The sequence below is a fragment of the Callorhinus ursinus genome, unplaced genomic scaffold, assembly GCF_003265705.2.
Source record: "Callorhinus ursinus isolate GAN/ISIS: 27379988/994484 unplaced genomic scaffold, GSC_fseal_2.0 scaffold4, whole genome shotgun sequence".
NCBI classification, from domain to species: Eukaryota; Metazoa; Chordata; class Mammalia; order Carnivora; family Otariidae; genus Callorhinus; species Callorhinus ursinus.
In genome coordinates, this window is record NW_027397066.1 from 49,843,492 (window position 1) to 49,859,124 (window position 15,633).

Sequence of the window (15,633 nt, forward strand, 5' to 3'; positions counted from 1 at the left end):
TTACCATGAACCTAATATATATTCATTTGAAGTCAATTTAGTTATAAAATTGCTTATAATTTCCTCATTATATTCCTAAAGACCATAGGATCTGTAGTGAATACTTTTCTAAGCCCAATACTGAGTATTTGTAGCTTCTCTCTTTTTCTTGTCCTTCACCTTCACTAGAGGTTTGTAGATTTTATGTTTAGTAGGTGATTTTTTCCCCCCTAATAAGCTACCTTTGACTTTGTGGGTCTTATAAAAATATAATATTTTATGTATATATTATATATATATTCTATTTTATCTCTGCTCTCTCTTTTTTTTTTTACTTTGTTTCAGTCTATTTTGTTCTTCATTTTCCAATTTTGAGATGTATGCTTGACTCACTTTTTCCTCTTTCTTAACATATATGCATGTGTGTTATGTGTTTTCAGAAGAAACACATGTTCAAAAGAACGCATTTTAGTTCATCTTCCTTTTTTGAAAGATTTCAGATTTTTTTTTATTTCTTCACATTTATCGGGAGTGACTGAAATAAACAATATAATCGAGTCCCATCATCATGGAAATAGCTTTAAGAGACTACTGTTATGTTATGTAATACAATACTACTGTTCATGGGGTGGGAGTGGGGGACTAGGATATAACTTATGTGAACTTCTTGATTTCATCATACAAAATAAGCACAAAGGCGCCACTCATGCCCCTAAGAATACTGGACCATAAACTTTTGAAAAAAGCTTTGGCTGCTTCATCATGAGCAATCTTCCTCCAGCAGTCAAACATGTCAATTCCTTTGTGCCCTGACTGCATCATCATTGGGTGATGAACAGTGTCAAACGGATAGGAAGTGAACCCAGCAACCGTTGTGACAGATTGTACGCTCATCCAGCTGATAAAGATGTGCAAACTCTTGAGATCTGGAAGAATTCCCTTTGCAGTGTTCTAGATACCAAAGTAGGCACCTTGGCAGATAATGGCCTGCACAGACACATTAAAGCCTTGGTACAGGCCCTTAGTCCCATCAGATTTATAGATCTCAACCAAGGAGTCACTTCAGAATCCCTTTCAGCCCCAGCTTTGCCCACATCAGCTGTTAGACGGGAATGGGCCAAATTAAAAGGATACACAAAACACAAGGTTGTGGCCCCAGCAGCACCACCTGATGTCAGATTCCCTGAGAAGTAGCACCAACACTGGGTCCTCTTGTCCACACCACCTAGAAAGATCTGCTTGATTTATCTTTGAAGGCAAAGTTGAGAGCTTGGGCGGGGAAGTATCTGATGACATTGGCCAGGTTACCACACTAAGAGGACAGGGCTGCTCCTTGGGGATGCGAACCATGCCGTCTATAATGCCCTTGTATTGCTTATCTGTGGTGATTTGCTTGTGGGCATGCTGCACCTGTAGCAGCAGCTGAACCCACTGGAACGGTGCTACCACAGTCTTGGAGATGGCCAGGGCCACTCTACCTGCTAGGAAGTCCTTGGTGAAGGACACAGTGGCATCTGTCATATTAGAAGGAAAGAGGAGGTGGGCAACTGGGGGACTGTGATAGGAACCAGCTGGGACTACAGAACTCATCTTCTAATATTGATATCTAGTATTTTCACTTTCAATAACATCACAATATGTTTTACATTTTCCATTATGATTTCCAAACATTGGATATTTTTAGTTATTTTTTATTATTGATTCCTAGTAAAATTTTATTATGGTCAGAAAAAATAAACTTTTCGATGCTTTGAAGTATTTTGAGGCTTGATTTATAGGCCAGTACACAGTCAATTTTTGTTTTGTTGTGTTTTTAAAGTTTTTATTTATTTATTTTAGAGAGAGTGCATGAACTGGAGGAGGGGCAGAGGGGGAGGGAGAGGGAGAGAGAATCTCAAGCAGACTCTACACAGAGCCCAGGAGCCCAACACCCTACCATCCCACAACCCTGAGATCATGACCCCAGCAGAAACCAAGAGTCCCACCCTTATGAGCCACCCAGGTGCCCCCCCCAGTCAATTATTTTAAAAAAGGTTTCATGTGTGCTTGTCCAGCAGATACATTCTGCAGTTGTTTCATTATCATGGTTGTTCAAATATTCTGCTTTTCCCCAGGTCTTCTGTTATGTGCCTAGAGAGAAATATTAAAAGCTCCCAGTATCATCATAGATTTTCCATTTATCCTTGTACTTATGTCAATATTTGCTTTTTAATATTCAAGGCCAGTTATTAGATTTAAGAAATTAAAATGTTTGTGTGGTCCTGGTGAATTAAACTCTTATCATTATGAAGTGATCCTCTTGATTTCTAATAATGCCTTTGCCTTAATTCTGATGTCTACTGATATTAATATATCTATGCCAGCAATCTGTTGCTCTTTGTATAATAATTTTTTCTAGCATTTAAGTTACAAATCTATATCCTGTATGTTTAAATCATTAATGTTTAAATATTTTTCTACAAACAATAGGGATTTAAAAATACAATGGATAGTTTTTAATTAATAGAATATTTACTTTTTATATTAAAAGTAATTTTTGATATTAGACTTTATAGTTTTTTAACACAATGTATTTTCATTTGTTCTGTGTTTCTTATTTCTCTTCTTCCCTTTTGTTTTTTAATCCGTGTATTTTTTTTTACCACTGCTGGATTAGTTTAAAGTTATACAATCAATTTCTCTTTAGTTGTTATTACAGATATTACCATATGCTCCCACAACTTATCAAAACCTTAGGCTGATCAATTGTTTTACTCCTCCCAGGTAATATAAGGACTATAGAGCTATTTAACTTCCATTAAAGCCCACCAGCCATGATTGTACTACATTTACTATACTTTCTCTCTCTCATAGATTGTTTTCCTGCCTGAAAAATTTTCTTTGATATGTTGTTAAGATTGGGGTTGCTAGTGGTAAATTCACCCAGTTGTTTTTTGTTTTTGTTTTTGTTTTTCAATCTCAAATTGTCTTTGTCTAGCCTCATCCTTGAAAAGTATTTTCCCCAGATACTGAATTTTAGGTTGGTAAGTTATTTTCTCTCAATTCCTTGAGAGAAAATTTTATTACATCCACTTTCTATTCTTGCTCTTGAGAAGTCAGCTAAACATCTAATTGCTCCTTTGTTTGGAGGTAATCTTTTTTTTCTGTAATTGCTTCTACCATTTTGTTTGTCTTTTTTTTCCCCCTGTAGTTTTTGTGTGATGTGGTATGCATAGATTTCTTTTCTTTTACCTGCCTGAGATACAATAGACTTCTCATCCATAATTTCACCAAAAATTGCATACCGCATTGTACTCCCTGAGATTCTAATTAAATCCTTGTTGCAGCTTATATTTTTATCCCGTGTTTTCTCTCTCTTTTTTATTTCCCACTTTTTTTGATGCTCTGTTCTTCATTTTAGTTAAGTTCTTTTTCTTCCCCTTAAATTAACTGTCTTCTCGGGCGTCTCAGTCTATTGACTGCAGCATTTATCATACTATTCTAGAAATTCTATTTGATTTTTTTCAGATCCATTCAATCATTTTATATAATTACTAGTTTCTTGCTTAAATATTCAAGTGTGACATTCCTATTTATTTATTATTATTTTTAAAAGACTTTATTTGTCAGAGAGAGCATGCACAAGCAGGGGGAGCTGCAGACAGAGCGAGAAGCAGTCTCCCTACTGAGCAAGGAGCCTGAAGTGGGACTTGATCCCAGGACCCCAGGATCATGACCTGAGCCAAAGGTAGATGCTTAACCAACTGAGCCACCCAGGCATCCCTTTATTTATTTATTTTTAAAGATTTGTTTATTTATTTGAGAGAGAGGGAGAGTGAGAGCGTGAGTAGAGGGAGGGGCAGAGGGAAAGGGAGAGAATCCTCAAGCCGACTCCCTGCTGAGCACAGAACCTGATGGGGGGCTTGATCCCAGGACCCTGCGATCATGACCTGAGGTGAAATCAAGAGTTGGATGCTTAACCAACTGAGCCACCCAGGTACCCCTCCTCTTTATTTATTTATTTTTTTTTTAAATTTTTTTTTTTCGATTTTATTTATTTGAGAGAGAGAGACAGAGATAGTGAGAGAGCACAAGTGGGGAGGAGAGGAAGAAGCAGGCTCCCCAAAGAGCAGGGAGCCCGATGCGGGACTCGATCCCAGGACCCCAGGATCATGACCTGAGCCGCAGGCAGACGCTTAACCGACTGAGCCACCCAGGCGCCCCCCCTCCTCTTTATTTTTAAACATCACAAGCATAGCTGTTTTACAGTCTAGTTATAGGTGTTTATAGTTCTTCTGTCTTTGTGTCTTCCCACCAATCTCACTGCTTATTTGAAAAAAAAAATAATTTTTTGATGATAAGATACTGTTTTCTTCCTTCAGGAATTATTCTAGACACATAAGGACACTAGTAAGTCAGTTTCTCCTTTATCTGATTTCATATTTTCTGGTCTATCCGGATGATTTGAATGCTAGGTACAGTAGGGATAGTTTAATTCCAGTTAATCTTCTAGGGTACAACCATTTCAGTATCTGCTTACAGTGATGGGATGATTCAGTAGTTCTTCAACTAGAGACCAAGTAGATCAAGATTTTTGATCTCCTACTCCTGTGAGGCTGTAAAATTTTCAGCTCAGCCTCCTGATTTCATCTTCTGGAAAGGAAAATGACCTTAGAGCAAACACAGCCCAAGTATAAGGCTCACTTCACTTCTCTGGATTCCAGAGCATCCGGTTTAACTCAGCCTGCTAATTCTTACCAACTTATTCTTACCTAGTAAAACTAAGAATTTTATTTTTAATCTGTCCTACTTGTAAAGTTGTTTTAGCAGGAAGGTTGGTCAAAATTACCTAGATGCTCGTTATTGCAAGTGGAATTATTTTGGGAATTTTAGTTTTTCCTTTTGCAAAGTGATCAGGCATTACGGGGACCCACTGATAGCTAGGGATCTTAGATATAGTTTGTATCCTTAGAAGGACCCAGGTCCTTAACTTCTACTTCCATAAGCCAATGAAATCTATCACAGGAAAAGCACTGAATCAAGATCAGAGTCAGTAGCCCCTAAGACTATAATGGTATCTCTTAGTAAATTTATCTGTTTTATATTCCTTCTCTATTTATTCACAAGGGGAATCCCTCCTGCTTTTCCCTTCTCTCTCCCTCCTATCCCTTCCTTCCCCCTCCTTTCCTCCTTTTCTCTCTCCTTCCCTCCTTCCCTTCTTCCTTCCTTTTCTCCTTTCAAATAATTCGTACTTCAGAAAAATATTCTTCACAGACCAAAATATCTAGGCACTTAAGTAGTACAACACTCTCAGGAGAAAGATAGCAAATTGTTAGATTCTTATATCATGAAAGATGAATTTTTGGAGTAGAATAAGGGTGATATCATTTAGTTAGGAGAGTGATCTTTTAAGTCTTTTCTTTGGCAGTTTAACTTCACTGCTTAGTATCTGTGCTCTGGGACGGAATGCTAGAGAGCAGCATGTATAGGAAGGAAGTCATAATCAGTTTGAGTAAGGTGAATGGTCACTAAGAATATGACTTAATATTATGATTGCCATTGTTTTCATAAATACAAATACAAATAGTTACTGTATGGAATGTTCATATACCAGGCACTCTGGTAGACAGATGGTACATACTATGTTAATCCTTAGATATAAATGTCATCTGTTCAAATGGGGATCCTGAGGTTCAGAAGTTTAAGTGACTTGTGTAGGTCCAAATTAAGAATGGAGTTTTTCCACTTCTCAACCTGGCCAAAGCAATCTTTGGGGAAACTTTACTATTATCTCAGGCTAAAAATTCAGTATTTGGGTAGCGAAAATACTATTTTACTGTTATCTGGCAGTGAAGGGAGATGAGGAAAATGGGGAGGCTCAGTCAAAGGTGCTAATAAAATAAATGACTAGGAGTGCATATAGTTAGGGTTGGTCTATAAATGTATTCCTTATTTATTGCCAAGTCTTCTTTCTCATCTTTGACCATATGTTCCATTTTTGTGCATTTTCTCACTCTTCTGAACTTACCTTCAATACTGTTTTCACCTGTATCTACCCCAGATTGAAGTTTTCTTGGCCCTGCATCCACCTAGACACAAGCAGCCATTTCTAGTTTGTTTATGCAATTTAGAACTGTCCTTACTCAGCTTAATGCTTGGGGCTCAACAGTGGCATTGGGTGTGAGGGGATGGTACCAAACAAACAATAGAAAAAATCAGAGTACTCCTGGGTAATAACTTTCCATCTTTTCCCCCTCTGGCTACTATAAGTGATGGTGGACCTTAGGAGCTAGGATGAGTTCTCATCTATCTTAATTCTCTTTGACAGCATAATATGTGTTTCTCTAGGCTGTATAGTACTCACATTACTGAAAGCTGATTTCATGCCAGGAGGTAAATATAGTGAACAAAAGTAAAGTGTTATTAGTTTCATATATTTTATTTAAAGAAATGTAATTATAATTCTTGGTGCCACCGAAATAAGTTTGCAAAGTTTAAGCTTGCCTGTGTAAACTTAGATTTTTTTTTTAAAGACTTCTAGATGCAATTGGAATGGTTTTCTCAAGGTGGGAGGGTGTTGTAATAGTATACTGGAGTCCACTCTCGGCTGTCTGTAATTATTGTATAAGTTATTATTACAAATTATTGTTAGTAGGCATGATTTTTATTATTTGGCCCTATGAACTTAAACATTTATTAAACATTTATTTTGAAGGTTACGTTTCAATCACACTATCATCTCTAACAACATTTATGTGAAAAGAAAACAATGTAAGGTGAGAACAGTGCAATATTTATCTTAGACATTCATAAGTTTTACAAAGAAATCTCTGAAGATTACATCCTTGTAACTGTATCCCTGAAACAATCTTACTCTGTCATCCTGCAGGTTTATTTGTTCTGCAACTTCATAATTCAGGGAAGGACAACTTCTTTGCTAAACATCCTCTAGCAGTTGATGTTTTGGGGAACAATAAACCTAAATCTTACATATTGCTTTATTTTAGCTCCAGGAAGATATCAAATATTTTTATAACAGTCTGCCTTTCTTTGGCATTAAGTCTTTGCTTATATGATACTCCAACAGTTATATTAATAGCTGCTAAAATGTGATCATATTAAGCTGTTTATATCAAATTGTGGGGTGCCCTACAGTTTTACTATTATTTCCATTTTTATGCATACAAGGAAGAATACTCTCAAGCAAACCATTGGCAGATGTTCCCAATTTCATTGCTGATACTGTTTTTAAATGTTCCAAGGAAAATGCTCATACCATCTAAGTAGGAGGTGCGCATCTTAGCCCAAGCTGTGAAACCAACTGATAAGTTTCTATTAACTATAAGATGGTTTGGTTTCATAACTCTTGCATGGCAGGAGTATTAAAATCTATAGCTAAGAATTTGTATTTATATTCCCACTATGGGTGGAAATTTTTCCCTTACCCCCATCCCCAAGAGTCGCTCAGAACCAGTAACCTCTGGACACAACTCTAACATTACCACAAGGAAAAGGAAGAAAGGGATAGAGAAAGTATGTGTATATTCTATATATTACTGTGATTTGTGCTGATTATATGCATATAAATGTAATCAAAATATAGGTAAAATATGGGTGACTGTGTGTGTTTTAAGTGAACTAAAGGATGCGTTACTTTGCTTCAGTAGAGAGACTGAATTTGGAACAGCAACTGCAAGAGCTTTCTGTACCTCCCTTTGGCCCAAGAGGCAGAGGAAATAGATATTTCCACCTGTGCACCTTTCAATTCTGATGTGGGCCCTAATCTTCCCAATTCTCCCAGAAGGGGGGTATTGCTTTTGCGTTATTACTTTGACTAGAAATGTGGTTTTAGAAGCTTTCACTTGCCTTTTTCTTTTTCTTTTTTTAAAGATTTTATTTATTTATTTGAGAGAGAGAGAATGAGAGATAGAGAGCATGAGAGGGAAGAGGGTCAGAGGGAGAAGCAGACTCCCTGCTGAGCAGGGAGCCCGATGTGGGACTCGATCCTGGGACTCCAGGATCATGACCTGAGCCGAAGGCAGTCGCTTAACCAACTGAGCCACCCAGGCGCCCCTCACTTGCCTTTTTCTTTTAAAATAACCTTTACTTCATGGGTTAGGGAACCAATGTCATGATATTACCAGCCTTCTAAGATCACTATGAGAACATCTCAAGTCAAACTCTACTTACTATTTGACCCTCATAAATTCCCCCTTTCTTTGCTAGATTACCATAATAGCCTATGTGGCCAGAAATTAGTTGTTAGTTTAGAGCCTGGTAGTAGACAAAATAATGATCACCCAAATGTACCTATATCCTACTCTCTGGAACCTGTGGGTGTGTTATGGAATTAGGGTTGTAGAGGGAATAAAGACTCCTATTAACTGACCTTGGGATGGGAGGATTATACTGGGTTATTCAGGTAGGCCCAATATACTCACAAGGGTCCTTATAATGGAAGAGATGCACATGATTATGTCAAATTGTGATATGAAAAAGTCTTGACCAGTAATTATTGGCTTTGAATATAGAAGTGGGCCAGGAACCAAGAAATATGGGCAGCTTTTAGAAACTGGAACAAGAAAAATCTAGATTCTCCTTTAGAGCCTCCAGAAAGGAAGGAAGTTTTGCTGACATTTTCATTTTAGCCCAGAAACACCCTTTTCAGACATAGGACTTTCAGAACCATAATTTTGTCTGTGGGGGTGTATACCGTCAATTTGTGAAATTTGTTAAAGCAGCAATAGAAAACTAATGCTGAGACCATGTCAAATAAATCTTGAAAAATCTGGACATTTCTCTTTCTTTACTGCATAATCACCTTGGTTGATAGCAGCAAGTTCTTAAAGACATAGGTCTTCAACATATGAATTTTGGGGAATACAAACATTCAGTCCGTAATACAGCCTTTCTAGAGTTAGGATTAAGGGCTGTTTGGGTGTGTTGCTCATAATAAATCTATTCTATCAACTCTATATCACTAAATCTTTGGAACTTTCAATGAATTTTGGGCACCTCAATTTCATTTATTATAGATCTTGGAAATATCAGCCAACCATTCAAATGAAAGGTAGAATCCTACTTTTTTGAGCTTGTATATTGAAGTTAGTCTAGTTAAAAGCACCTGCCTCTCCAAGGTTTTTGAATTCTTCGTTTCTCTTAATTATCTGTCACAACAGGTCCTTGGTCTGCCAAAATTTCCTTCACATCATTCCTTTTTATGTGCCTACAGGCTTAATGAAATTAAATAACTCTTTTTTCATACCATTGGTTAATAGTCCCATCTTCTAAGGTCAACTGGATCCTAATTACCTCCAACATATAGTGTAGTACTGGTTTCAAGAGTAGAATTTGGTGATTCACACTTAGCATAGAACACTCAGTGCTCATCCCAACAAATTCTCTCCTTAATGCCCATCACCCATTTGGCACATCCCCCAATCCTCCTCCCTTCCAGCAACCCTCAGTTTGTTTTCTGTAGTTGAGAGTGTCTTATGGTTTGCCTCCAGGTTTTCTATCAGAAATATTACTATCCTGCATGATATTGATCAAAGCTTTTCATCAGAATAATGTCTTAAAAATGAAAATTTATCTTGTGCCACATATTCTTTACAGTGTTGACTCACATTAAAAATCTATCTACTTTATTCACTCACTGATATCTTTGGGTGATTGTTACTATTTGTTTTTTTTCTTTGTTATTTTGTCCTATATATTTCTTTAAAGATTTATTTATCTATTTTGGAGAGAGATAGTGTGGGGAGGAGGGGCAGAAGGAGAGGGAGACAGAGTCTCAAGCCGACTTCACACTGAGCACAGAGCCCGACAATGGCGCTCCATCCCAGGACACTGAGATCACGACCTGAGCCAAGACCAAGAGTCAGACACTTAACCGGCTGCACCACCCAGGAGCCCCTGTCCTGTATTTTGATTGGAATTTATAATTGTCATCTTTAGGAATTTCTCTCCAACTGGAGCACTCTTGGTCATAAAAAAAATCTAAACGTGCCTATTTTTTTAATGTGAATGTAGGCTCATTGCGCAATTTTTGAAACATAGCCGTACCCATTTGTTTACATGTTCACTGGCTGTTTTCCTTTAAAAGGGCAGAATACAGTAATTTGGACAAAGACCATAGGGAATGGTCACAAATGCTAAAGAATTTACTCTCTAGCTCTTTACAGAAATAATTTTCTGACTCTTGTCTTAAGCTATTATTCAGAACGTGTACCTCTTTTGGGGGATGGGTTGGGGTGGGGATTTTAGCATATTGATTATCTAGTTTCCACACATATGACATGCAAATGTCAGTGTCAATTGAATAAAAGTTATGTGGGAATAGGAGACCAAAAGGGTCATTAATATGTACCAAGAACGGTAATGATATTGATTGGGTTCTTAGTGCACACAGCATTGCTGCACAGAACAACAATTGAGTTCAAGGTAATGGGCATGCCCAATCTGAATTTTTTTTAATACAGATATAATTCTAATATATATTTTTTAAAAGACAGAATATGTATGCAACACAACATTAAAAGCTCTTCATTGAAAATGGCTAAAAAGGGAAGGAAAGAAAGCTTGGAAAGAAAACTCTAAACTATGTTGGAAAATATTCCAAATGTAATTATGATTAGAAATTCAAGAGGGACCAAATTTCTTTTTTGTTTGAGTTTAATTCCCTGCTAATTGTTAAGGCAATTGAGATTGAAGTAACAAAGCCAAAGCAAAATTTGCTTGTTAAAATGTGCTATGTACCTGGCTAACTTTCAGTACATAGGAGGGCCCAACGTAGACAAACTTACATATCGACAACATTTATATAATTTTTGTAAGCTCTAAGATGACAGCATACTTGCGGAGTACCCATGCTTGGCACATGATAGACACTTAATAATTTAGTAGTATTTTTTAAAAGATATTATTTATTTACTTAGAGAGAGGAGGGGAGGGAGGGCGAGTGAGAGGGAGAGAGAGAACCCCAAGCAGGCTCTAGGCTCAGTGCTGAGCCCAACGCAGGGCTCACACGACCTTGAAATCATGACCTGAGCCAAAATCAAGAGTCAGACACTTAACCGACTGAGTCACCGAGGTGTGCCTATAGTAGTATTTTTGAATGTAATTATTTTTATTTACCTCCAACACCATGAAGAAATTGCTACCATTCCCACTATTGCTCTGAGATGGTCTCACTTGTAAGATAGATTATGTTAGAGTCTAGGACAGTTTGTGATATGTATTAGGCATGCTTCCTACCTCTCTGGTTTTTTTGTCTCTCTTATTTCACCCCTGGAAAAAAAATGTTTATGAAGCCCTAATTCATTTATCAATTGGCTTGATACTGACCCCCAAAATGAACTCTTATAAAGAGAATTACACATGTGCACATGTGTGTGCAGCAGACTCCTGGTTCTTCAATTAGAAGTGCTTTTAGGGGAATGATAGTAAACACTAACTCTTTGCGAAAGTCGCACAGCTTTCAGAAGAAGGTGGATTTTTTTATGCCACCAAAAGAGCTAATGTGTATGTCTGTAACATTTTGCAAACAAATGAACAATGCTTCAGAGGCTGCTAAATTTGAAATCAGAGAAGAGATGATAGGTAGCACTCATCATGCAATTAAGTTAGGTTTACTAGCTACTGGGTGATAAAATATAATTTAGGCAATCGATTATTTTGCAGCATATTTTTAATATCTCCAGATATTTGTGGGAATTGATTGCTATTATTTCGTTAGGTAACATCATTGCATTATTTTAAGGTTGATATCAGTAGCCACAAGCACATTTCAAAATATAAGAACTAAATGTTAAAAGGTGACCTTCCATCTTAGAACACAGATAAATAGTAAATGAGCTCTATAACCTCCAATATTGATGTTTCAGGGTAATTTAATAACAAGACGCTTAACTAAAATACGCAAGTGTGATACTATACATCACACTTAGAGGCATTCACAAACTTATAAGGGTAATTAATTACTGTGACTTTTCCTATCCCACCATATTAAATTCAATTAATCTATCATTGATTGAAAGATACTTGGTTTTATTAGATGTTTTCTAGGCATTTGTAGTCATTAACAACACTTGTATATTCAAAGTTGTAGCCTGGAGAGGCAAGTCTTTATTCACTTCCAAGACAATAGTTGAGACATTATATTTAGTTTTTATGAAGGTTGTCTGTTGGTCAAGGTCAAGAGTGTGTGTGTGTGTGTGTGAGAGAGAGAGAGAGAGACAGAGAGACAGAGAGAGAGGGGAATTTTGCTAAGATCCTTTTCAGCCTGAAAATATAGACCTGTCCTGCCCCACCCTGCCAGTTTTTCAGGTGGCCTGTTATCTCTGAGAAGACAGAAACTAGATCTTGGTGTTCACAATACATATGATACTTAGCACAGCATTATGTTCTAATAGATATTAATTCTGATTCCAAAGGAACAGCAGTCGATTATTAAAAATGTTATACAGTAAAGAAAGGAAACACATGGAACAAGAATTTATCTCAATTACTCTAAATGGCAGTCCTCAAGTGACATCTGGGTAATGTGTCTTAGTCATTAAGAACTCCGGCTTTGGAGCCAGAGATACATGAACTTGAGTCATAGCTATTCTCAGCTTCTTTGAAGAGATGGCTGAGATTTGCTGATACTGGGCAAGGTAATTATGTTCTCTAACTCTTACTTTTGTTATTGATTAATGGGAAAAATAAAAATACCTTTTGCCTTGGTTTGTGTGAATTATTATTCTTGTATGTATTTGTGTCATGATGTCTAGACAAGCAATTACAGTATTGAACATATGTTCTGTCCCTAAGATGTTTGAAGAATGAGTGCTCTGCCCACCGTGTGGCACAGAGAGAGTCCTAAGGACATAGCCCCTGCTGCTGCTGGTTGCCTACCAACTAGTCATCCCTCCATTCAGTTTTGCAAACAGAATTCTGATTTTATTCACATTGGGGGGAAGAAATGTACTCTGAACGGAGCATGACTAGTGATTGATCTAGTCAATTATACTAATACTATACCTTTTTAACCAGATTTAGGATTAACCATGTGATCCTGTTTAGACTAAAAAAACATAACAGTAACTCTGCTGAGAGATTTTGAGGAAAAGTTTTCTCTGTGATTGAAAGGGAGAGGTGCATAAGGGGTGCACCCCTCCCTCCCTTCCCACCTTTGCCTTTGAACCCCTGTTGTATGTGACTGTGAGGCTTGCAGCAGCCTCCCATGATCATGAGGGAGGAGTTGAGAGAATCATAAATGATGGAAAAGCTTGACATGGGTGAGCTGCTGAATTAACCTTTGAATTTCTTGTCATTCAACATTTATTAATATAACCATATATTTCAGCCACTGATGGCAGGTATGCTGTTACTTAAACCAAAAGCATTTTAAGTTTCCTGCAATAGTTTAAATGCATTTTTCTATTAAATTGGTTCTTTGGGATATCCCAGGTGAAGAAAGAAAGGAATAATATCCCCAAATACATAAATTTAATAATTGATATATTTCATTTATACATTTATTCAATACATGTTTCTTAAGCTCCAAAAGTGAAACAAAAATTTCTAAATACTGGGTGGCGGTTATTAAAATGAAGTAGGATAGTTAATGAACAATAGCACTTTTTACTGGCATTGCAAATAATAAGCTTTATGGCCTTCGGGACAATACTTACATTCTCAGAGTCTCCGAAAAGTGAGGATATAATGATCCCTATCTCTAGTATCACTTAAAAGATTGGTGACTTTGTTGGCTAACCGAACATAGTAAAAAATATTAGTGATTGATATTATTTATTACAAAAGCACTGAAGCACTATCCCTAATCACAATAAATAATAACTAAATGAATGAACAAATGGTATATTTTCTCATTGGTACTAATAAGGATATATTTCGCCTAAAGTTTAGTTCTCTTAAAAGGGTGGAACAAAATTCATTGTAGAAAACATCACTTAGGGGCGCCTGGGTGGCTCAGTCGTTAAGCGTCTGCCTTTGGCTCAGGTCATGATCCCAGGGTCCTGGGATCGAGTCCTGCATCGGGCTCCCCGCTCAGCGGGAAGCCTGCTTCTCCCTCTCCCACTCCCCCTGCTTGTGTTCCCTCTCTTGCTGTGTCTCTCTCTGTCAAATAAATAAATAGAATCTTAAAAAAAAGAAAACATCACTTAAAATACCAGTTATTAGAAATTTAAATAAAGTTGAAATGTGTATGAACCTAAGGCCCTTCAGAAGATGCATCCATGCTCTGTTTATTGTCTGGTGGATTTTCTCCTTGGCATGATATTGCGACATTACTTACCTATCTTTTGCTTTAACAGTTTAGGCCAGAATGAAATGTATGTATATTCACTTCTTTTGTATGAAAAGAACTGCCTAGAATAATCAAATAAAATTCCTCATTTTAATGTAAGGATGTCTTCTGATACAAACTATAGTTAATGCACACAGGAAATGTGTGTGTGTGTGTGTGTGTGTGTGTGTGTGTGTGTGTCCTTGCATGAAGCAGTCTGGGTGGGGCAACAGAGTTGTAGGGCTTATAGGGAAGTGGGGAGACTGTGCTTTATCATAGGGGAAAGCTGCTGCCCACCAACTATCACCACATGAGAATGTGGAATCCAAGGTAATCATGGTCCTGTATCCATAAATCATTACTCTTTTGCTTTCCTTTATGATAGTTTATCTCATCTATAGTTTTTCAAAGGAGTCTGCCAGTTTCACTGACATAAAATTAAATGTGTATAATACTGACTATTGATGAACATCAATATATTCTTTCCTAAGCAGAGAACTTTCAGAAACGGAAAGCTCCTTTCTTAATTTTCACCTATATTTTACCGGCATATACGTAAATCAAAAAGCAGAAAATTATAAACAACTAAAGAATTTGGAATCTTATTGAGTATAGCCTAAAATAAGATATATTTTCAAATCACTTAAATAGTTATTAACAATAGTAATCAAAGTTCACATTTATTGAGCACATACTATGTGCTTGGCAATTTTCTAAGTTCTTTATGTGTATTAACTCATTTAAACTCATTCTATTACTGTTATTTCTATTTTACAGAAAAGGAAACTGGGGCACAGAGCAGTTTATTAACTTGCTTGAGGGTACTCAGCTACTAAGTAGCAGATCTGAGATATGATCTGGGATATGATTGAGGTACTCAACTATAGATACCTTGCTCTTAACACTTATACATTACTTGTAGAAGGTGAGATTTACTTTAATAATCATTAGTAAGGGCTAATGGTCAGTTCTGAAATGCTTAGGAATTCTGAGAAATTAAAAAATCAATAAAGCTTTGAATAAATATTGGTTGTTTGCTTATAGGAAGAAAGATCTTCCTAGGAACATGAGTACAAGTTATGCTTGGGACAGTGTGTAAACAAGAGTGTGCATTTGGGCAGGGCAAAAAGCATGAGTAAAGACGCTAGTGCAGGAGTAAGCTTGTTAACATACGAGCTATTAGGACATGGATGAAAGTAGTCTCAGAAAAAATTAGTTTTTGTATCCCTCTGTTGTCTTTTCCTCCTTTGCTATCTCCATACCTTCCTAGTCCCTTCAGGGCCTCCTTGTAATTAAATGATGTGACAGGCTTAATAATGATTCCCCAAAAATGTCCACACCCTAATCCCCAGAAGCTTTGAATAGGTTATATGCTACGTGGTAAA

General features: G+C 37.0%; 1 pseudogene; it reads right to left on the minus strand.

Annotated features, from left to right (window-relative positions):
* Window positions 1-633: 633 nt before the first annotated feature.
* LOC112835864 (ADP/ATP translocase 2 pseudogene) lies at window positions 634-1,500 on the minus strand (annotated as a pseudogene).
* Between the last annotated feature and the right edge of the window lie 14,133 nt (window positions 1,501-15,633).